At 41.8% G+C, this 24,886-nt stretch overlaps 1 protein-coding gene across 2 annotated transcripts in view; it reads right to left on the bottom strand.

Moving 5' to 3' along the window:
• The window catches only part of LYN (LYN proto-oncogene, Src family tyrosine kinase), a 45,803-nt gene extending 34,515 nt beyond the window's left edge, over positions 1 to 11,288 (bottom strand). For both annotated transcript variants that reach the window (XM_042838713.1, XM_042838704.1), the window contains exon 1: positions 11,173 to 11,288. The gene's annotated coding sequence lies outside the window, so the exon portion shown is untranslated. The remainder of the gene's footprint in view (positions 1 to 11,172) is intronic.
• Positions 11,289 to 24,886: the final 13,598 nt, after the last annotated feature.

Below are 24,886 nucleotides of genomic sequence, written 5' to 3' on the forward strand. Positions count from 1 at the left end.
AAGGTTACCAAGTAAGAGGTTACAAACTTAAGTGTTGAGCAAACTATACATAAAAATATCATTGTTTTCACTAGTAAAGAACCTTTACTAATGAGAAACAGCAACTTCATGTAAGCAAATCTCCATTTCCAAATGAAAATTCGTCCAAACCACTATACCAAGGAGAATCAAAAATTTTCCTAAGTATTCGGAAGCGTTACACTCCCTTGAGCAAACTCAAAGGATCACAGTCTGAGCAAATCTGTGATTCACATACATTTTGTGCATCTTTAAGTTCACTGCTTTGGTCAATAATGTGAATGTGCCAAAGGTTCAGTAGTCCAGCATTTGCTCCGAGTGTTGCATTGCCTACTACACCCGAGCTTTATAGATGTCAATTTATTACAAGTAGCAGTAGGATCCTTCTCCTCTCCATTGTAAATGACTGGTGCAAGCACCATGGCACAGGAAAATGGGACACCACCCACAAAAATGATAAGGCTCCAGGACAAAGTCCAGGGGTACCTCTACACCAAGCATAGAAATCCATGGATACAAAATCACAAAACTGAAGGACAGAGGGGCAAACTTTAACTAATTTACTTAAAGAATACTTTTTGAACAGTTGCAGCACAGTTGACACCTCTGCAGCTCTCTGTCACTGCTGCCGGTCTTGCCAATTTACAAACCTACATCCTATCCTTCACTCCAGCACTACTCACCCACCTCCTTGCTCTCCCCTCCCTATCTACACTTTGCCTCCCACACAAGGTGTAGTTTGAGGTGTACAACAAACATTTCTACATCAGTCCAGAACGCCTTGTTCATACACACAGCGATTTTACTCTGATACTGTTGATTTGAACATACCTGTCAATTTACTTGTGGACAAAGCTGTAGCCACACAAATTACACCGAGCAACCAGTTGCTCTATATGAGCTATTTTGCAGTACCAAATGTCTGCATTTACTATGTAATACATGAAAGAGAAATTAGTGACCTTCTCCCAGTTTCACCAAGTTTCAGAAGACGATGTAGGACAAAGTGAGCAGCTTTCTAACATTTAGTAAAGTGCTTCAAAATTTGGTGGTCTCTTTAAGTATCATCATCAGGCTGTGTCCCAGGTAGCTCTTCAGTTGAAATCCGTCACTCTGTCTGCACCCTCCAGAAGCTGTATTGGAAGGTATATTTGCCTTCCTTCATCCCATCTGAATAAGGTAGTCCTTATTACTCAGCCTCAACATGCCTGACAAACATATGAACAAGGTATTGGTTAGAATCACCAACAGCTGCTATGACTAAGGGGAGATTGGTTACTAATAAACATGGCCTTCAATCAGTTAGAGATGTTGCTGACAATAAAAAGTCCTTTGCAGAAATGAAGCCTTGCTTTGAGATGTACCTGTAACAAATCTACTGCCATACTGTAAACAGAGGACTCAAAGACAAAGGAATTATCACAGTATGACAACAGTCAAAGATTCATGGTGAAAGTTTTGAGGGTGGCCTCATAGAAAGTACACCACTTCTTCTTTGAGTTTATCTTCTGTTTTCAGTGTGTTGTATTGAAGGAAAAGGGAGCAGATTCATCAGTGTATGTTAGCTTTTGTTTTCTCAAATTCAGGTAATTTTAACTCTATTGAATAAATCGAGTTAGTAGAACTCTTATAACTCATTTTCAGCACCTAATTAAGTTAGTTGCGATTAAATTACTGATGAGTGATTTCTATATCAATGGATATTAACTCTCTACTAGCCTGGTCATTTTCCATCCCACATTACTTTGCATCATGCTGCTTTTACTGTGCTCCTCCTTTGGTTCGAGGTCTTAATCTGGCACCACCTCCATGTTCAAATGCTGACACATACTCACAAACAAACTTGCCATTGAAACATAGTGATCTCATTACAGTAGCATCACACTGTGACTGGGGTGCCTCTCTGAAGCACTGATTTTCACAAACAACTCACAAAACAGGTATTTTTTCCATCCCTCTCAAAAGCCAACGTATAATCGAGTAGCAAAAAAGATCTACTTCTCTAGCAGACTATTTTGTGTTTCATTAGCTGCACTGTCCTTGGCATGTTGTATACTCAGAGAAACCCTTCCCAAACAGAACAATGTACTGAGGAATGTAATTAAGTTTTAAGGGTGAGCTCTGAACTCAGATGAAAACCTGGGGTTAAATCAGTTGTGCTGATGCATACTACTACTCTCACCCAGACTGCAGTTCCTCTTGGAACTTTGCAAACCCTGGGCAAGTTTTCTTCAGTTGCAAAAGGAAGTTGCAATAGTTCTATAAAAATTAGTGTCAAATCCAGTGTCAGTAAATTACAGTAGCAGAAACGATGTCTTGTGCTATATTCAGACTTTCCAGTAATACTAGGAGAACATTTAGTGCTAACTGTGTAAGCATTCATGACAGGAATCACCCAACCTTCTTCTCACTGGTGTAATTAGCAGAACAACCTTTAACTTCAAAGGTGTAATCCACATTCTGGCACTGGTCCATTTATAATTCATCCATTTAACTTAAACTCTATGTCAATTCTATTCCTCTGGGAGCACCGAATTTAAAAAGCGCACATTCTAGGTAACTTTCCTACCTCAGTGAACGGTTCCAAGCAAATGCCATAATTTGGGGTGCACATGATGTGTCAGAGGAAATTGTCTGAGCAACAGTTTGCTACAAATATTGAAAATAAAATAGAAAAGCTACAGCGTAAGCAATTTCTGGAGTTTTTTTAGATGACGTCATTGAGATCAGGACTTTGTGAAGAGATACAGACAGACGTAAATGTACCAAACAATCCAGAAGGAATGCAAAGAGGATCAGGACTGAAAACCTGGCACAGAAAGGCAGAAGTACACTTTACTAAAATCTTGTGAAACAACCCGCTCAAGCTGAGGTGACAGTAAAGAGGAATACATGTCACTGAACAAACACGGAGTAAGAGCCAACACTCAAGTTTCTAAGCATTCTTTTCACATTTGCTGCACGCGTGAGCACGAATAAGTAGTTTCTCCAAAGTTAACCAAAATCAAATATTGTACATTCTTCCATCTTTCAGAGAGGGATGAGAACGGGAATTTGGAAACTCTTGAGAAAGGATTGTGTAGCACCGGCACGCCAGCTCAGTTGGCTGTCCCTAGTTCAAACATCCTAAGGAATAACTGCGCACCTTGGATTGCAAACGCGTGCGTCTTTGCAGGGGACCTTTCTCAAGAGCAAAAATGAGAAAAGGGGAAAAAAAAACAAAAGTTCTCCAAATCTTGTAACGGCAGCTATGCAAGAACATTAACTTGATTTGAATCCTTTTACATCTGGGATAAATTGTGCTACACTAAGCAGAAGTTCTAAGCAGAGGACAACACTTTCGTTTTCTTCAGACCTGAAGAATCACACAGCATTTGCTTAACATTTCCATTTCCTTCATTTTCAGAAATCCTTTAATACTTTGACCACTGCTACTACTTTGGCTGTGCCTGACATTTTTTTTCCTCTCTCTAAAATCAATGGTGATCCGTTCACAAAGCATCAAGACTGCATAGCATTTATGTTTTCTGTTGTTCCTAGCCCTGCTTAATGCTCAGAAGCCTAGCAGTTGACTGCAGATGCCAACCTATTATGACCAGAGCCACTTCCACTGAATCATGCTCTGATCCTGTAATTGACATCTCAGAGAAGCTCAGGCCAGGGCTTTTTAAGCAAAGAGCAGGACGCAGACCTCAATGAGCACAAAAACAAATGATAATTTTAGCAGATTTAGACACGTGGTAAAGGCGAGGTCCCTAAGAAGAATTATTTTCACATTCATACTACAGATTGCAGTAATTTTACAGCTCTCTTATTACAACTGTACTGGCTGCTCGTTAAAATTTGTAACCTTCGTAATTTCAAGTATGAAATACAGAGCTCACAGGCAAACTGCATGATTATACCTTAATGAGTGAAAACCACAGGCAGTGCAAAAGCTCCATTGTTTATATACAACTTTTGCTGCTGCAATGTCTCCAGCATTCAGCTAACTTTCCAAGCAAGAGCTAGGAATAAATCAGTATTTGTTCACAATTATCTAAGACTTGCTCAGGAAAACTGTAATGACTCCACAATGAACTTACGTTTGAATCTCATAGAATTAAGACCCATGCAATGAAAACACTTTAATACTGTGGGAATGCACAGGAAGTTCTCAGGACTATACAAACCATATGAGAAAAGGTGAAGGGGAAATCCCTGAAAGGTCAGAAATGAGGTTAATATTGGGAAACAAGTGAAGAGGGAAGTTCGGATAAACAAAAAGATAAAAGGAGAAAAAAATTATCAACAGCAAAAAATAACTAACAGGGCAGAGAACTTCAGACTCTAGGCAAACACATTTTCTCAATGGATATGAAAAATTCAGAATGTATAATAACCAAAACGGTTGCATCGCTGCTCAAAGGAGCAATGACTTTTCTGTGTCACACCATACCAAGCATCTTGATATTTTTATTTTTGCCAACGAAGCAAGGAAATCATATCAGGAAAAGACAAATAGCAAATAGTTAAATCCATTACAAAAAAGAGCAATATTCACATCACCAATTCAAATAAGGTATTAAAAAGCTGAATATTCCATTTTCTGACATGAAATCCAATGAATCCAATACACCCAGACCAGCTTAAATGTTTCATCTAAAACAGATATACCTCACTTGAAGGACCTTTTTCCCCCACTTCACCACTCCCTCAGATAAACCACTTTCCTGCTGGTGCTTGCTCCACATAAGTTGATTTTTCAAAGCTTGTACTGCTCTCTCAATGCTAACTCCTTTATATTTCACTATCCAAGGGGACAGGGTACCTGGGGCACATTGCCACCAGAGCACAGCCCAGAAATCCTGGGGCTTGAGCTGCAATAGCACCACACACTCAGTGTGAAGCCTTGGTTTCTTCTTCCAGGCTAGCATGCATGTTGATAAATCCATGCTGCTGCAGTGAAACCAGGTGGATTTATGAGGAGGATGAACACTGGCTGCAAAAGCCTTCATACACAGCACAGAAAATCTTCCTGCATACAAGAGAAACAAAACCTGATCCAAGAGAGCTAGAAGCAGCATCACAGACAGCTGACAGCAGACAAAGGGGTAGCAGCCAACTCACAGGTTACATTTAAGAAGGAAATTAGCCTATTTCAAGTAAAGCTAAGAACGCTTTTAAATCAAACGCGACTAACAGCTTACTCTAAAGACAGACTGCATTTAAACATAATACCAATTCTAGATAAAGGACTCTGGCCATCTATAGAACAACAGAGCTGCCCTATAAGGAAGCAATGGTTTCTGAAAACATTGCAAAGACCATATCAGTACTGCTGAGCCAGACACTCTGGGACTTCAGAGCAAGAGGCTGGAGGTACATATTTCTGGGCACTTATTCCCTAATAAGGCAGCACATGTAGATTACAAAAGGCAACTAGATTATGCAAGGCACAGAGGCTTACATTGTGACAGGGGAAAAAGAAAAAGTTACTGCACAGAGATCCAAATCAAGAGATGAAATAAATGACCTGTACCACTGACAGTCTCCAAAACAAAGTAGGACAGAAACAGAATGACACTGCTGAACTAAAATGATGATGTGGGAATTGAAAAGGAAACAGCGGTAGGAAGAAAGTACTGTTATGGCAGGAAAAAGATTGAAATATTTCTTTTTTCCAGGAAATAAGGGGAAAAAAAAAAAAAAAAAAAAAAAAAGAGGAGGACAGGACATTGCTATTAACAGTATCACTCAAAGTAGTGTGACTGTAATGCTTTTCTGTCACTCTGGTGAGTGGTAGAGGGAAGGGAACTGCTACCAAGCAAATTAAGAGGGGGATTTTCAAAGGAAGTAAGCTCTCCTAGTCAGGCCCAGTTGCAGAACTGCTGTCTGTAGCCAATCAACCAGGTCATCTAAGTGCCAAGAGAAATGGGCTTACCATTCACCTTAATATGGCACGGTGCTTCTTCACTGATGCCAGGATAGGTGCTTTAGTATCTTGCTCAGCCAGCGTGAGCACAGCTGGCAAGCGGCGACAGCACAGAGACCTTGCGGGACAGAGAAAGGAATACAAAGTGCCATGCTAGCAATCAAGCAGGAGAGTTGCTTAAAGGGCAAGTTCTTCTATACACCTACAGGGCTGTAACACTGCTCCTCAGCCTTCGTATAGGTTAGCAAACCTTTGGCAATGTAAAAACGTCCTTTAAATCCCATTTGCATGCTTTGCTACCCCACAGCTACATGTTCAAATGCCTCTTGGAGAGCGTTTTGAACAAACTGAACACAGAACATCCAACGTCAGATTTCCTCTTTCTCCTGCCCATCCCCTTCCTGCGTGTTTGCCAAAAACTTTCACTTCCTCAGTGACACTGACACCAGTACTGACCATCACTTCAATTGTGCTCTCCAGCTGCCATCTGTCCGGACCTAACACACAGTCACGCTAGGGCAATCAGCACTGACTGAAGAGGTTCAGATATCACATCAAAACACACGGCAGGGATGGAACTGCCCTGGAGAAAAAGAGCTTCCACCCACTGAATCTAACAAATAAGAGACTCACGATGATGGAGCTGGCAATTTCAATAAATGCAGTAGATGTACTACTACTTAGAATATTTCCCATGCCAATGACAAAACTGGGACATATTTTCATTATCAAGATAGATAGAGTAAAACACAGTCATAGGTCAGACCTACTAACTTACAAATACATTAGCATAACACAGGAATTGACTTCTAATGTTAACATTGTTGCAAGAATAGTCTAGTATAGTCATATATGAAAAGAACAAACCTGTTTATCAGCCAAATATTCTTACCTTTGCACTAACTTCTGTAATAACTTGTTTTCAAGAAACAGCTTGAATATAAAATGCCATCAAAAAGAAAACAAACAAACTAAAGAAATAAAGTAGTTTCTATGTACTTATCTGTACAAACTAAAGAAGCAAACATAAAATAAGACAAAATATTAGTGGTTTACTGATATAAATCCACTTAACAGGCAATGAACTTTGTGACGAGCTTCCTGAAATGGCTTTCTGTTAAACCAACTAATAAGCAGTTAGGAACCTACCTCAGATAGAGTCCATTCCTTCCAAACTTTTCTCTGTTTCAGTAGACTGAGCTTGCTAAAACAAAGAGAACTCCAAAAGCTATCATTCCAGAAGAAAAGATGTATCCTGTACTTCTATCCGTATGGTGAGCTACCTAATTTTTTAGTTTTAACATCTCGCAGTTTGCTATTACAGGAACTTTTATACGAACTTCTCTCTATGGCTTGGTCAAATGAATGTATAAAGTAAAAAGGAAGCCTTTGCAAATCAAGTAACAAATTCTTCAACGCATCAACCACAGTTTAGACAGGAAGAACTAGCCCGTCCTCATGCAACAGAGACCATAGAGGAAGAAGGTCACACTGTACAGACCATTTATCTTTTCAGTACTTTGAGCTGACCATAGCACTGTGCAAAGATAGGAATCAGTTGTAGATACTTAAGATGCCAGCACTTTGAAACAGACAGGTGATGCTCTCCTAAAGTAAAGAGACGTTGGCCTGAGTAGTGTTGGTTTTCCATTTTTCTCCCAAAGAAATGAAATCTACTCATACACTCTTCACCTTTCCTACATGTCCTCTTACTCTCCCCAGCGGTGTTTGTCAGGATATCTTCTCTCTTCTGATGCTCAGCTGACAAAAACAACTAATTACTCACCCCAATGAATAGTTCTTCAGGGTATGCTATGAACACAAGTATTTCTCAAGTACTTGGAGCAAATACTTCCAGCACAAGATGCAGTTCTGCATTTACATTTTGTACCATGAACCCGCATCTTCAGAAAAGATGCCGAACACCACTGTGGATGATTCAGCCTCAAAAATGACACCATTTGATGACCACATCAACAGGAAACGTATTCGCATCACACAAAAATAAATAAGAAAGCACAGACATTTACATCCTTCCCTGAAGGACAATTGCCATTTAAATTTAAGCTAGGAATATACACAACACGGACAGTTACTTAGTATTTGCTTTCTGTTAGTATAAGCTAGTTTCTTTGGGAAGGTACTGTAGCTGTTTGTAGTAGGGCAGTCTCCTCCTACTTGTTTGCTTCACTACAGGCTGTTGGCTGTTTTCATTTCAATGTAATTTTATATTGCTTATCTACACAGTTTCCTGCGGCATCGCTTGGTAAGTTGGGAAGTCTTTCTCTCTTTAGCACTCCTACACTCATATGAAAGAGATTACACAAATAAATGAGAGAAATAAAGCAGCAGATAACTAACAGAAGTGGGAATATAGCCTGAAAGAAAAACCAGGCAATGTTTATTCTACAGAATGAAGCTGCTATTCACAGAGACAGAAATGCTCTAAGGATGAAATAACAGACTGTTTAACAGATACGCATGATTTTGTGCAATTATTTATAAACTCAGCTCCACAGATCCATGAGGAAGTATCACCAGCTCGTTACCAAGCTCACACGAGGATTCCCAGTCAGTGAATTCTCCTCTCATCCCCAGCACTATCACATGACATCTTGCATTCTGTGGGGATCACTGGTGTTGATCAACGCAACTCTGTGTATAGATGTGCTGCCACAAGCAGAGTGCAAGGAATCCTACCCCATGTTTACTGTCCCTTCACCTTATTTTTTTTTTTTGAAACCCTTCATGCTGTGCCTCATCTGCTTGTTTTCTGTGCTCATTTAGTTTTGCAAAGACCTGCCTTTACAAAGAACTCTGTGAACCCCAGGAGTAAAATTGGTTCTACACTTCCCTGAACACGAGAAATAAAGTCACAGCCGCCCTTTGCTCAGAACACACGTGTATGAAGAGCAGGAAAGACCTTGTTTCCTCCTCAGATCTCCCAGCGCATCAACAAAAACAGAAATTGGCTCACGGCCACTAGTTTTCTTCTCAAAAACCTCAGAGATGTTCATTAGGATTCCAACATGCAAAATACAGATAGAAAAGTGCCTCCTTTTCAAGACGGAAATGGAATCACATCTCAGATTAAATGCTGCAGTTCTTAAATGCTCCCGAATAGCTATAGATAGGTCAAGCACCTCTCTCCAACATGCAACACAAGGAAGGCCAGCCATTGTATTTCTGGTCTTGTGAGTCACCACATCACAGCTCCTAGGGCCTTGGACTATCTGCAGTGCGTGCTTTAAGAATTCCTTCCCACAATACCTGCTGCTGCCTGATGCTATTTACCTTACAGGAGCCAACAAAGTCATAAGAAAGGAGCTAGCTTCAATTACGCAGATAAAACAGAGGAAAACAGTACACAAGAGAGCTGCTTATACATTCCCAAATACATGCAAAAGAAAACATCATATTTATGGAAATACACTTGAAAGCATAACGTTAAAAGCAAGGAATATTAAACATCTGAAAGGCAATTGGGTTTTACTTCATATGTGCAAGTTTTGTAATTCATTGCACTGTCAGTAAAAGTCATTGCACAATTCTGCTGGTCAAAGGCACTTACAAGGCTTCAGCCTTTCCTTCATACAGAAACAAACTGGAAACATATATATGTAAACAACCTCAACCTTATTTATTCAACAAACTGCAGGAGAAAAGCAGAATAACTTCAAGTCAGACAACTACTGTACTGACTAGAAAGTTCATTCTACACCATTATGGTTAAATATATATATATATATATATATATATATGCCAACATCATACAATTAAAATAGAACTCCACGTTATTAAGTCAATTCATTTCTAGCTAGTCTATAGCTCACAAAACTGAAAAGGAGAGAGAAAAACACCACAAATTTCAGAAGAGAGAAACAGAATGAGAAATCTGTTGATCACAGAATTCATTAATTTTTAATCTTTGCCCAAGACTTTATAACATCCTATTTAACAGCATCAAAGTGATTTCTGCTGCAGCCTGTTGCTGCTTTTTCAGAGAAAGCTATGATTTTTCTCACACACCCTTCAGTGTTGGTGGTGGTACCTACTGTAAAGACATGAAGTCCTATCACAAAACATAAGCAATGCCTTCTCCGCGTACAGCACTGGGTTTGAAACAAGTCCCATGATGTGATTCTCTTTGGTAAAACTGAGCTGTTTAAGCAATGTAGCTTAGCCATTTCCCAACAACAACAACAAATACTTTTTTAATAAGGAAAAAAATAACTCTTTAGTAGTACTACGATCGGCATAGAATTACCCCCCCATTCATACCTGCAACTAACATTAAGATGTCTAGATTACAGAACTCTTTCAGGTCGCTTCCAATTGGCATTTGGTTGTGCAAAGATGGGATGGGTCTGACTGGGATTTTTTCAAAGGTGTGAATGAAGGGCAAGGGATGAGGTACTGATCAGGGGGCTAAGGAAAAACAATAGAATAAGAACCGTTGTGCTCCCTATACATAGGGAGGGAAGTCATATTCGTATGTGGATATACAGGATATTTCCTGTATAGATGTGTATACACGCAGCTAAGCAGATTTTAAGTATTAATCTCTTCAGTTTCTCGCTCCAACTGAGGTCAGTGGAGCAGGAGGACGAGCTCTCATGAATGCATTTGCTGCCAACACGCAGGAGATGCAATTTCAACAGAAATGCCAAATGCAGAACTACACAGACCTAACCTGACACTCAGATCCGAAATCAAAATCAGGAGAAAGCCCCCGGCGACCACTCCTTGGGCACACAGCATCGTCACGGCAGCAGCCAGCAGGAAACACCACATAAGAAACACCACAATGCCGTTTTCTTTTAAGCCAAAGTACGCCTGAGCGCACAGCGAAGAGGAAGCAGCTTTAAGCTGGGCGATGCTCCAGAAACTATTCCTCCTGGAAAAAGCAATTGAGGAGGAATACCCGGGGGCCACCTCTCCTCCTGAGGCTGCTGTTCTGCCTTCAGACACCCTGCCACCCGGCTCCGAGCCTGACACAGCAAGCAGGGCACAGCGACAAGAAGTAAAACGTTCTTCTGCGACCCCAACTGCCCCAAGACCCTCCAGGCTCCGCCGTCCTTCCGCCCTCCCCGCGCCCATGGAGCACCCCGAGCAGAAGCTCCTCGGGCCGGCCGGCTGCCCCCCCTTCTCCTCCTCCTTCTCCTCCTCCTCTTCCATCCCGCCTCTTCCAGCTTCGACTCCCGCCCGCAAAGCGGCCCCTGGGCGGCGGAGGCACTTACTTTCCCGGGTGCGAAAGTTGGGAAGCAGCGAGGAAACTCCACTGTTCCCGGGGGCTGCCGGGCGTGAGCTGCGGAGCGCGGCGCTGCTGCCCCGCCGGCCGGGAGACGGGCGCAGCCGGCGGAGGAACTTCGCTCCGCTTCAGGCGGTTGGCTGGGAGGTTCTCAGCCTACTTCCTGGTGCGGGGCTGCAATTTGCATGCGGGCGGGCTGGGGGAAAGCGTTCTCGGTAGGAAGGTGTGGGCTACGGCTGCTTCGAGGCCGGGCTCGCTGTCCACTGCCAGCTCGGAGAGCCGTCGGCCGGGGGTTGTTGGGATGTGAACGGGACGCGCTGGCACAGCCCCTTGTTGGAGCGGAGCTGCCCCGAGGCAAGGAAGCTCCTGGAGGAGCAGGAATGTGTCCTGTGGAGAGGAGTGAGGTGTGGCAGGAGCTATGAAAGAGACCGCTGCCTGGCACCAATGGGAGTACGGCAACCGTGGCTGGGAGATAATTGTATGGCCTTCGTTATGTGTTACAACGGGGTGTGACAGTGCTGGCCCCAGAGAGAAAATTGAAGAGGTTAATTGTTCCACTAACAGCCTTAAAAATCAACTTTTTCAGTGCTTGGTGTTACAGTAGCCTCTAAGATCCATGGGGGCTGGGAGGCCAACTGTATCCTGGGCTGCATCACAAGAGGGGTGGCCAGCAGGGAGAGGGAGGGGATTGTCCCCCTCTGCTCTGCCCTTGTGAAGCTCCATTTGCAGTACTGTGTCCGGGTCTGGGGCCCCCAGCACGAGATGGACATGGAGCTGTTGGAGTGGGTCCAGAAGATAATCAACCTAAGCCATTCTGTGATTCTGTGAAGACTGCAAAAGCTGGAAAGCTGGCTTGGGAGAAAACAAAGAATGGCTTACTAGCCTGGTGAAAAGTGAAATAAAATCACATAGATCAGCAAAACTCTAAACAGGAAATAAGGGTGTGTAGACATACTGCCTAAGAGGATGCAGCTGATCAGCACAAGAACTGGAATCAGGACATCACGTGTGCCCTGCCAGGCCACCTGGGCAAGTTCAAGTCATGGGGATTTCAAAGGCAGAAATTCAAAAGAAAAGCTTTTATGCTTTCAACATAAACCATTGAAGGCCGTGGAACAAGTTTGGAGAACAATAAAAATGGCAGTAGCCACAAGATGCGCTAAAGTATCTCTGCATCCTTTTTAATAAGGCCCAACTAGGAGTAGAGCTGGTGAGGCCTTCCGTCGGAGCATCCCAGTGACTGAAAGTATCCCAAAGCAGCTCATACCCTATGAGGTTAAGAGAAGAACCTAAATTGTTCCCAGGAAAGCAAACTGATAATGGAACATACAGAACTCGGGCACGGATCTGAAGGTCTGCCACACACAGTGATGTACAGTTGGCACAATCACTCAACTAGAACGCACTGCAGTCCTCTCTCTAGGCTGTGGCTTGAGCACCACTACCTTGATCCCACAGAAAGCTGTATTTGTAGAAGCAATCAGAATGTGATTTGCCTCATTTCTAAATCAGTCCCACCTGTCCTATTGCTAGTGACTCATGCTTCCCTTTTCCTTTACAGGATAAGTTCCTTGGTCTTGTATCTTGGAGAGAAGTGGTGAGCAGAGCCCACACTGGCCTTCTTTTCTTTCCCATTTCCTCTCTCCGCTTGTTTTAAAATTCACTTTCTCCCACGAAAGCATTATTGCAAATAAAATGGAACTGAGTTTTATAAGTGTATAATCTAGAGTTTAGAGATCTAGTAAAATGCAATCTCGCCTATAGTGTGAATAATTCAAAAGAATCAAAAAACTTTAGAAGTGTCCTCAGTGGGCTGCTATCAAGTATTAAATTCAGCAGGCGTAGCAGAAACTAATCCATTCTGCCCTGAAAGAGCTAATACATAGACGAATTGAAGTAGAATAAATATTTTGTACTTTCTAAGAAGAAAAAGACAGGTTGTTGGTATCATTTGAAATAAGTCACCTTTTTATGCACCGTAATTCCTTCTGGTAAGACAGATATGCACCAAGTCTAGCCTTGTACAGCATAAGCAGGAAAGGAACTCTCTCTAATTATATACTCATCAAGAGGGGAAAATAAAGACTTGCTTCAGCCTCCCTACATCTTTGTATCTACTGCTAGTCATGTATTTTAAAATGTCTTTATGTTTAGATCAGGAAAGTTGGTGGGTATGGGGAACATAAAATGGAATGTGAAAGAAACTTCACGCCTATCACTGCAGTGAAAGTCCTCGTAAAAAAGTCTTGAATTCTGTTAGCCAGCTAGAGTTTATACTTGGCAATTTATTTTCTACTTTGGGCAGGCTTGATTCCCAGACTATGTTGCTACTACTGAATCAAACATGGCTGCAAGACAATTCTGTGCCAAGGCCAGCTGGCCCTGTAACAGCCCATGGTGTCCGCACTGTTAAACTCTCTTGGCATCTCAAATAAGGGGACTACATGCAAACTCCTGTTTGAATAGTCTCTGGCCCATGTTAACTTCCAGATCAGCTCCGGAAATTTTTGGAGAGTGATAACTGGCCTGGGCTGAGAATGAAGCTAATCTGTATTGGAGCTCCAAGGTCCAGCAGTGTTCCCTCAGGCACTGTTAATTACTGTCATATACATAAGCCTGTAGAGTCTTTAACAATCCTATTATTCACTCATGTAGGTGGTTACTGAACCAGTCATCGTTTAGGTTGTGTCTGGGACAATGTGTTAGCACTAAATGTAGGGGACAATGTCTGACAGTAAATTAGATTTTATCACAGGCAATGCAAACAGCAGGCTTCAAAAGAAATGTGTCTCTCACTGTTTCTACTCCCTGCTTCCACAGCTTCTGATTACTTTCTATGCTGTGCTTGAACACGAAAGCAGAGCTGTGATAGAAGAATGCTAGTTAGTCATGAAATCATAACTGTAGCATCCAGAGCAGTCATTTGAGAGATCTCAAGGAACACTCAGGTTCAATCAATGCAAAAAAGCACAGAAAAGATCACTTTGTTCCAAAATAGGTTTACAGAGGTTTAAATTCTTTGTAGAATGACGGGAAGGGAGATCAAAGATGCATGCAAAGCTAAAACAATAAATAATCTGGCTTTGTACACTGAGGCAGCTTTGGAGCCTTGTTCTCATTTCATTGACAGCATAATATATTTTCTTCAGAAATTCCAGCATTTATGTGGTCACTGCTTGCATTGTTTTTCTTTATTTTATTTCTTCCTCGAGAGATGATCATTAAATAGTTGGAGCCCAAATTGTTACCCCTCTTTTGAACAAAGTGATTTTTAAAGAAGCAGTGAAAAGTGAATTATAAGCAAAAATGAAAGCAATATGTTTTGGTATTCATTTTCCAATGCCTCCTTCCTTATTGTACCCTGTGTTTGAAGGGGAAGATAGACTGAACATTGCAAGAAGAGTATTTTCAAATTTTATTTGAAGAAATGTGCTTTTCTTGATGAAGACTTTTCAAAGAAACTTAATGCACTCATGTTTCTGGATATTATTTCACAAGTTCTCCTTCTGGTTTGCAGTTTGAAGCCTGGTGGGAAAAAAAAACGAAAACAAAAAAACTTCCTAATTTCAATTTCAGCTCCATTGCGATTATTTGAAATGTGACCTGTCTTACTTTATGATCAGATTTGCATGCTGACTTTTCTGGATGATTTAAAAACACTTTAGGGGATAATGGGCAGATCCCTATTCGGCTCTTCCTGCGTTTGACCTGTCATTCAAGCTAACATGACACCTACTCAGTGGATTCAAAGAGAGGAATCTTTCCTGTGTCTAATGCACAGCCCGCTATGTTTTATTACACTGATATTTTCTGGTCATTAATCCTAAAGGCACCCTTTTTTATTTCATCTAGTTTATTCAAATTCCCATGAATGAGCCATAGTAATACAGCACATAGGAAAAGTTCTTACCTTGAGATACTCTAATTTTTGAAGTAAAGAAAAATCTCCTTCTTCCGTGTCTTTGCTGATCTTAGATATTTGATTCACCCACCATTACCTTTTTATTTAGATACACAGGACTCCTTCACCCGTCCCCCACCCCCCAACTTGTTTCATGTCTGTGAGCAGAAATAAATGCTCATTAGTGAACCAAAGCATGTTCAGCAGCTAGCAAGTTTGAGAACTGGTTGCAATGAGCTTAGTTGTGTTTGTGGCATGGCACTCAAGAGTATCGTGATGGAGACTGAAAATGGCCTATGTGTATTCTGTGAACTGTCCAAATTGCCTTCCTCCAAGAAGTGACAGATCAAGTGAAAGATCTTCATTCTCATGAATATCATCTTGTTCACAGAGCCAAGAAAAGCAGCCGAACTTCACAGCTCATTCATCTGGGCAACAATAAGGGTGAGCTGGCAAATAAGCTGTTCCATGAGACCTTCACTTTCAAAGATCTGCAGATTCCTTTTTTGGTCTGATGAGGCTGCCCACCCTATTAAAGTGTGAATTTTATTTAGCACACGGTTCTGTGACACTAATATTAAATTACCTGAAAAAAAACAGCTTTGAGCTAATTCAAGAGCAGGTGTGTGGTCATTTCAAATTAGAAAGATTGCACAGTAGAGACATTTTTGTTAGAATGGATTTTTTTTTGCAACCTTGAGCAATGGGCCTTATGCCTGATCTCGGCAGCCTGATTGGGCATCCAGCCTGCATCTTCCTTGCCCTCTGTCACGTGAAATGTTAGTGCAGAGGCAATGTGCTGCTTCTGAAGGTGGCTTCCAGAGCGAGCTGCTGCAGAAGTATATCTTTCCAAGATAGTTTTCATGGAAAACTTTCTCACCAAAGTGAATCAGGCCACCATTGGCATTTCTGCTGTGCAACACCAGTGTTTAAGCCACTCTTGAACAGCTGCAGTAGCAGTAGGAAAGCAGTCTTTTTTCCCAGCCACAGCCATGCAGTGATATAAGTATCCCTTCACAGTGCAGCTTTTGTTTTCCTCTGGAGTAGCAGAGCATCAAACAAACATATGTGGACATGGAATTAATGAAGGCACTTGGTAGCACTGCTGAAAACATTTGGTACTGGTCAAAATTATCATCCCTGTCCCCTTGTTCCCCAGGGTTTGTGACAGCAGCTCTTGTCTGGGACTGAAAACAGTGCCACTGAGCATCAGGAAGATTGTCTATGTTATTTTAAACCTAAAACCACTAATTTTTGCTTGCGTGTTGCCAACTAGCCTTGGGCTTGGGAAGGTGACGGCTTCCTGTGTGAGCTGGGAGGTGTCACCCATGAAGGTCTCAGCCTGCACATTCTGTGGCTAAAGAAGACGTGGGAAAGCTGTTCAGCCGTGGCAGTGGCTATTCAGCTGTTGAGCAGTAGCAACACACTGGGGGGTGATTTCTTTATTCCTCGTCTCCTGACCTGGCAAATCTTTCATCAGGAGGACGGATGCAATTAGTCATGATGACTTTACTGCTATCCATTTGAGCTGGCTGATCTGGCAAAGAACATGGCACTCACATCTTCCATATCTCCTGCTCATCTGATGGTGTGTAGCCAAGTAGAGTACAAACCTGCTGCTGGGCCTGTTCAGAGCAATAGAGTTGCTCAATCACCCTAATATGGTATGAGTCCACTTCTTGCATTTAGCAGCAACCCAGCTGTTGCACTGCCACTTCAGGACAAGGCTTCAGCAAGGCTGTGCAGTGTGACTAAGAGGAAGCTGGAAGGTTGCTAAGCTGCCCTTCCAAACCAGGCTCCACTTTTCACACTACTTCCTTCACAGAAGAGAGTCAAAAGAGCAGATGGTGACAGGGAAAGAGTGCAACCGGTGAAACTACAGCCATTCCCCCCACCAGCTGCAGCTTGTTCCTGTCCTGTCCTGTCCTGTGAAAACTGGGAGGGTCATGTTGTCAGGGACAACTTGACTAATTGCTTTCTGCTGAGTGCTTGACAGCTGTTTGCTGTAACTTGAAATCATGCATATGTTGGACATGAGCTGTAAATCATTTTTTCTCTGATTTTCCTGTTCCCAGTTGCTGTTTCCCCCTGAAGCCCTTTGAATCCCATTCTTGGAGCCAGGCCCTGCTGACTCTGAATTCCCAGCCATACTGTCCCATCCACCACAGCTCTTTGCCGCAGGGTTTCAAATGCTTGAGATGTCAATCCTTAATAACTCTGATTCTATCCATCCCTGCTGCAAAAGCCCCCACATAAAGCTCTCAGCTGGAAACAAGAGTACAGGAAGTTACTGAAAAACAAATACAAAAATAAAACCAAATCTTGAACAAAAGGGGACATGGCAGCTATTTCCAGACATACTTGTATTGTAGATGTGGAAGATGGGCACTTCCCAAGTTCTTGTCCAGGATCAGCTGCCAGAATCTTTGAGATTTGTCTTTTGCTCTTAATTTTCCCAGGTCCCTTTGATGGCCCCACTGAAACATCTGTGGGAAATTGTGAACTGTATCTTGATGTGTACTGCCCACAAATGTCCGCAGCAGTATGTAAGGAATGGGGTTGGGATGGACTGTTTCTGAAGAACAACAGCTATTTTTATGGCTTGCATAGTCTTAGAGCTTGACTTTTGTCAGTGACAGTGCTGTACTGGCACACGTGTGAATGCCAAGGCATAGACAAGGTATCTGTTGCAAGGCAGGAGTACAGGCTGAGATCTGTGATAAAGAAGCCTGACTATGGTGAGCGTCAGCACACATTGGAGATGGCCAACGCATGTAAGACTGTAGGCTCATGGATGACATCTAAGGATCTTTATCTTTGAATAGGATGAGCAGAGTGGAGGCAAGAGGGCAATGGGGCAGACTCTTGGGATGGGTCTGACTATGGGAGAGACACTGAATTTCTGCTATAGCAAAGCCAGCTTAAAATCTATTGATACAAAGTTAATCCATGAAAACTTTCTACTGTATGTTTCAGGTCAGTGCAGTGTATTATGAGGCCAGTACGCAGATTTCCTTTGTGTTGAACTTTACATCTAATAGTTCTAGAAGCTACATCTACAACTCAGTTCCACACCTGTATGCACCCTGCTGTCACCAAGCAAGCCCTCTTCCAGCCCTCTTGCTCACAAAGGGTTACATTTGTCAGCTTGTACACACAGCTAAGCCAAGTTTGTTTCCAAAAATAAACAGACGTGCACAATGTAGAGCTCCTACAGACACAAATGCATACATTGCATTCGGTATGCAAATTGCACAATGGTAAGTGTGGCTAATTTGTTGTTCGCATCAGCATTTCTTCAGCTTGTGAAATGTACAATCTCAGAGATAAAATAAATAAACCCATCTTTAACATTTTTAACCAAAATATGTAAAACACATTCTATGCTATTCTAATTCTAATCTGCTACCTTACAACTCTACAGATGGATTTTCCTGCCTTGCAGTTTGTGTTAAATAATTCTGGTGAAAGCAGATGGGAAAAAATGATATTGTTTTGTGCCTGCAAAATTGTTGAATGCTGAGAAATTGAAAAGATATTGCATCTTTTCCAAGTCTTTTACCTCTTAGAAGAAATGCCACTAAATGGGGAAATACAAGCATAGTGGAGGGTATCAGAACCACCCTGTACCTGATGAGGAAGTATCCATACCTAGGATATCCTCACTGAAGGTACTCAACTGGATTCCATTTCTTTCAGGCTTTTAAAGAGTCTCAGATGGGATACAGCTAACCAGATAAAGTGGCTCTGCATGTTCCCTATCATCTCCTTTGACTTTTGATTTTCTCTTTTGTTTGGTATTTAGACTTAGGAGCGTACAGTGCTGTGAAGTTCTTACCTCTTTCTGTAAATGTTGTGCTTTCTATTATTAACTACATTCTTTCAGTATAAATCTCATTTTTTTGTTAACAGTTAGCATTATTTTTTTATTATTATTATTATTAAGCAGGCTGATTAGTCGTAAAAAAGACAACAAAAGTGAAAGAAGTTTACCCATGGCAGAGAGAGGTATGTGCTTCATAATCTGCAGATGCAGATCAAAATGCAAAATATCTACTTGACTGAGCAATATCCTGAATGGAGAAGAACTGTAAGACAGTCCTTAAAACTGTAAAGTGGATTAGGCTATAGATAAATTACAAATGTTTTCCCTAAAAAGGCAAATGTGTCTTTTCTAGGACGAGCACTACTCAAGGTGGCAGCTGTTGTCCCATGGCTCAGTGACATTACTCAAAATGTCGCTCTGGTTTGCCATCACCTTTGCATGCATGTAGTGCCTTGTCAAGGACTGACGTTACCAGGCCTCCAAAGTGGCTTCGTGCCCTGTTGTGCCAAGTCGACGTCTGCCAAGCATGGTGAGGAGTCCCTGAACAACAGCCAGTTGATCTGTCAAGCTCACAGTCAGATGGACTATTCACAACAGTCCCAACACAGTAGAAGAATTATCTTCATACCAGTGACAGCTAGAGCCCTGACAAACACTTCAAGCAAAAACTGCCAAATGACACCTATTCTGCTAAGCTGGAGAGTAATTTCCAGAAGGTCAGAATGCTTCAGAACAAGTGGGGAAGTGGTGCATAGCAAGCTCATGGCCATACCTGCCACAAAGAAGATGATCAAGGAATCAGAGCAAAGATGTCAGTAGCTGCCACCCCCACATTTGTGCCTCAGACTTGTCTTGGATATCTGTGTTTGTGAAAGATCAAGTTGAATGTAAAAAAAAAACCACAACAGTATCACTGATTTTTTTTGAAAATATCTTATGTGTTTAACCTCCCATTTAATACCCTCCTTAACTTATGCATACTACTGCAAAATTAATTAGATTTGTAGTAAGCCAGTTTTGAAATAAATGCATCTTGACACTCATCTTTAAAGTGAAGCAGTGGAACAACAGATGTCTCAGATAAAAGTATTTTGAGCCAGATTCTTGAGGTGCACTAGTAACACACCTACTACAGCTCACAGCTGGAATTATGTGGCCTGTTTCCTCATGTTGTTTTTTTCACCTTCCATCTTTCACTTTCTTTTGCATACACTGTTCTAGTTGCTCTTGGCTTTACTTTTTGTAGGTTTTCTTCCACAGTTTCTTTTGCCCATACCTTTTCTCCTATTATTTTTCACCTCTTCCTCACCAGGGATTGAGTTGCAAATTGGAGCAGGCACATCAGAGTGCTACAAACATGATTAAGAAAAAGGACTGCATGATATTTGAGGTGTAGCTGAGACCCATGTTCATAATGGAGAAGAGTTGGCTTGGTAGAGGTCTAATTATATTTTTTGACGACTTGAAAATGTGTTATTGAGAAGGTGTCAGATTCATGGAGGTGCAAAGTGGAATGACAAAAGGCAATAGACAATGGCAATAAAAACTCCAGCTGGGTCTGGGGAGAAGTATTCTTGGCATGAGAATAACTAAACCTGGAACAGGTACACAGAGAGCCTGCAAGATCTCCATCCCTTGAGAAACTTAAGACTACTAGATAGGGCCCTCAGCTACCTGGTCTGGCTTAGTGAGCCATGACATGAGTGGGCAGTTGGAGTCCAACCTACATTATTCTGTTTTTCTGTCTTCAGTTCTTTTTGGTATGCTACTCTCAGTTTTCTTAAGACTTTCTTTTCAGATAAGCTTCCTTTTAGCTCACTCCCACTCAACCCATGTGCTATCTGGTCTTCAGCCAGCAGCACTGGCCTCAAAGTGAGATCACGCTTTTGGTTGATGCACAACCTTTCCTCTCTGAAGTTCTTCATCCTGCTCTCCCCAGTGTCCAGTTATCTTTGAAATTGAAGAAGTTTCTTCAGCTTTCAGGTAGCATTACTTGCTCTGCAGCTAGCAGCTAGAAGAAATCTATTGAGCAGGAAAAGAGTCAGAATCAGCTTGTTGTGTACAAGGTTGAGCCCCGCCATCCAGATTGTATCCAGATACTGTATCCTGTGTTCTGGTGGGATACCACTGTGGGCAGATATTTCACTGCTTAATATTTGAAAGCTGGATTTAGAAATACGGTTCTTTACATTCAATTTAGTAATATATCAAGAATAGCAAAATCCTGATTAAACATAAACAATAAAAATGTGGAAAAGATGTTAAGATGCACCTGTTATCATCATATTGGTCTTCCAGTATTTAAAGGGAGTTTATAAACATGGGGGAATGATTTTAAACTAAAAAAAGGGAGATTTAGATTACATGGTAGATTAGTAGGAAGTTTTTTACTGAGGGAGCGGTGAGGTGCTGTAACAGGTTGCCCAGAGAGGTTGTGGATGCCTGTCCCTGGAGGTGTTTAAGAGCAGATTGGATGGGGCCCAATCTAGTACTTGATCTAGAATCTGGAAGCCCTGCCTATGGCAGGGAGGTTGGATCTTGATGATCCTTTTATGATCCTTGAGATCCCTTCCAACTCAAGCCAATCTATGGTTCTGTGGTTCTGTGATTCATATAAGTTTGCCACTAGGGCAAAGTGGATGAGAAAAACAAGGTTTCTATTAATGGCATAGATTGAACCTTGCCTGCCACAGCAAAATTTTTGTGCTCCATTTAAAAGCTGAACGGCATTTAACACTCAAAGTAACAAACATTTGAGAACTACATGATAGCTATAGGCAGTATTAGACTGGCTCTTGGAAAGCAAGTTACAAATATCTTTGGCAAGAGTCTGGTTTGATCTGAGAACAATGATATTAACTTGCTATTACAACACACTGCAGTGCTAAGGCTATTTGCTAACTGTAAACAGGCTGTGAAACCTAGTAATCTGATCCTTCCTTATAGTGTTAACTCTGAATAAATAGTACTTAGAATGATGAAAATATTAAATTATTGCACTTAGAAACAATGTTGGCCAAGCAGAAGCCTCAGGCATGTCGGGTAAAGTCTTATTCAATGACTTCAAATCTCCGAAAGTACCCCATTTTCTTGACTTTCCCCTCATCTACACAGTGGAGGATATGAATGAAGATGAACAGGAACCAGTGAGGGCTACTTTTTTAGGAAGAGAAACACTAAAAATCAATCAGAAGTTGTCCCACAGGACTCCCACAGCTCAAAGAAACCATCACGTTGACTGAGACATCTAGAGGAAAGAGGGACTTGGTATAGAGGACTTCACTTAGTGACCCCTTCCAGGCTCCTTGGCAAGCACGCCTTGCTGGTATGCACCAGAATATTGCTTTCAGGAAGCTCCTGAGACTTTGAGGACCTTGAGATGGGGAGTGTGTGGATGAGATCTGAGGGCAAAATAACAGTCCTGCTGGGAGAGCATCTTCTGCTGCAGATAGCTTTGGCCAGTATCCCTGGCCTGGATCTCACACTCAAGAGGGGAAAGTGTCTACCACAGTGTACTGTGGCAGGATACAAAGGCAAAGAAAGGCACAGGCATATGTGCTTGAGGCACAAGAAGGTCTACAGGGCAGACTGCTGATTACTATTCATTTGGCTGTGCTGTGAATGGGAGGCTGCATAGAGGAGGCTGTTTGTACAAGAGGGCTGTTACGCCCTGCTTCAGCTCGAAGGCCACCACGAAACACCTGCACAAGACAGCCACTGTGAGAGCCTACTCCTGTCAGCAGCTATCTAGAGATTTCTGAGGCTGAAAGCATTGGCTGAGATCAAACTCCTTTGCAATGAGCCATGTGGATCTGTCATTTGTGCAACCAAAACCTGGGCAGGCACAGCACGTCTTTTGGGAAGTGGCTCCATGTCATCTCTTGGGCACTGCAGCTCTGAACTGTCCCACTGAGGCTGCCCAGCCCCAGGATGCAGGAATGAAGCCTAGACATGAAAGGCCAGTTTCCTCAGCATAGCCTTTGAAGAGCAGTGAGAACTGTGAGGATATGCTGTACTTCAAGAAGGGAACAGTGATGCCATCTGTACCAATTCTCTGACAGTGATGCTCTTCAGCTAGACTGATATAGGCTAGCCATGGTCAACTCATTCAGAACTACACACTTTCATGCAAAACCAGCATGCAGCTTCTGAATGCATTTCTGCTTCTGCATATGCTTTGAGAGTATTGTGCATAACTCACTTTGTGAGTATAGCAGCACAACAAACTCTTTCCCCTCCCAGCTTCACTATTTGCTTTTTTTTTTTTTTTTTTTGTATCAATTCAAAAAGCCTTTTCAATTGAATACTTGGAGAAAGCACCTATTTTATGAACTGAGTGTGTCAGTCATCAAAGATAAAAACAAGTACAACCCTAAGTTGGTTTATTAGGTATGCTTTGAGGTCCAAGGACATTATACCAGACTAGTTGATGAGAACATGACAGAAAAGTGATATCACTGTCATCAACAGCAAACACTGAAAGCAGCTTAGTAAGTAATAAGAGTTCCCAGCCGCTGCACAAATAAAAATATCATCAGGAACAAAGCAACGCTTTCTTTCCTGTGCCATTTTTTCATAGCACACTTTAGTAAGCCAACTATATCAAAGGGTTTAGAGAACAATTGTGTGAGAACAATCAGGAGAGGAAGGTAAGTTTCAGGTAATGTTTGAAGAAAAGCAGGGAAAAACAAGTTGCTCTGGAAGGCTGTTGCAAATAAAAGGGAGAGAAAGAAAAGGCTTTGCACTAATAGTGTAGAACAACAGAGGCTGCAGTGCCCAAAGCTGGATTAAAAGATGAGAGCCATGAACTCACGGACTCCTTTACCTTTTGGGCAAAGCTAGAAAATAGTGCTTTGAGCAGTTACTGGAATTAAAAGGTTAAATTTTTATCACCTACATCAACATTACTGTAAAAAGGACTTTGAGGTTTAGAGCTGGGGCTTTTTGAGGATAAGTAAACATTCACACATAGATCCAGAGCCAGTGTCTGCCCCAGAGACTTCCCGGTCTACACTTAGGGCAAGAATCCAGAGCTGGAATGCAGACAGTGAGTGGCAGAAATTTTATTGTCAAAATAAGTTGTGAAATAGATAGCACCATGATAGGAGGACTGGTGATTGAAAAGTGGAAAAAAAAGTTTGCCAACTTAAAGAACAAAATGTTTGCTTCCCACGTACCTGTGACCAGATCAGGAACAGAGTAAAAAGAATAAGGGAGTGGAAGAAGTGCAAGTCAGATTTGTATAAGAGAGCTATAGAGAGCTTCTGTTGATGTGACTAGTAAATAAAAGTAAAGAAAGAGCCACATCATTATTGTCTGCCTACTGAGTTTGGGCACATATGGAAGAGGAATAACAATGCCAGAATCAAATGTACATAACAATAGTAGTTAGACTCTGGCTTGCCCTCGTCTCACTATCAGTTCATAAAGTTGTGAGACATATTTCTTGACAGATTTGATTTGAGGTAATTATTAACGGGGTTTATTATGATTACAACTGGATACCACAGTGCTACGTACTGTGTGAACAAAGGCATTTCCTGATACTAAGTAAAGAGATTTATAATGACTGGAATAAAATCCTCTGTGTCTCAGTGACACATCACCATTCCAGTTTCATCAGCTAGCTACTTTTAAGTGTTACAGCAGAGATAAGTCCTGGAAGGGGATTTCAAGGAGAAAGGTGAATGTCAAGAGATTACAGTTATTTTAGGTGTGGAGTCGTGCCTCCAAAATTCTATCAGAAATATGGCAGAATGTTAGGCTTTATTCATTTGCAACCTCCTCACTAATTCCCTTTCACTTAACCTGTAGTTTAAAGCTGTTAATTTTTGGTGATTATATATGTGTATACAAACACGTACACATAAACCACCCACTCCAAGATTACTGACTACGTGTTTATCTACCTGACAGAAGATATCTTTTTCCAAGGCCTTTGGGTAAGAACAGACTGACATTTGGTGGATCTGAAGT

This window comes from Centrocercus urophasianus, unplaced genomic scaffold (assembly GCF_019232065.1).
Source record: "Centrocercus urophasianus isolate 14NV4802_14NV808 unplaced genomic scaffold, USGS_Curo_1.0 seq_11, whole genome shotgun sequence".
NCBI classification, from domain to species: Eukaryota; Metazoa; Chordata; class Aves; order Galliformes; family Phasianidae; genus Centrocercus; species Centrocercus urophasianus.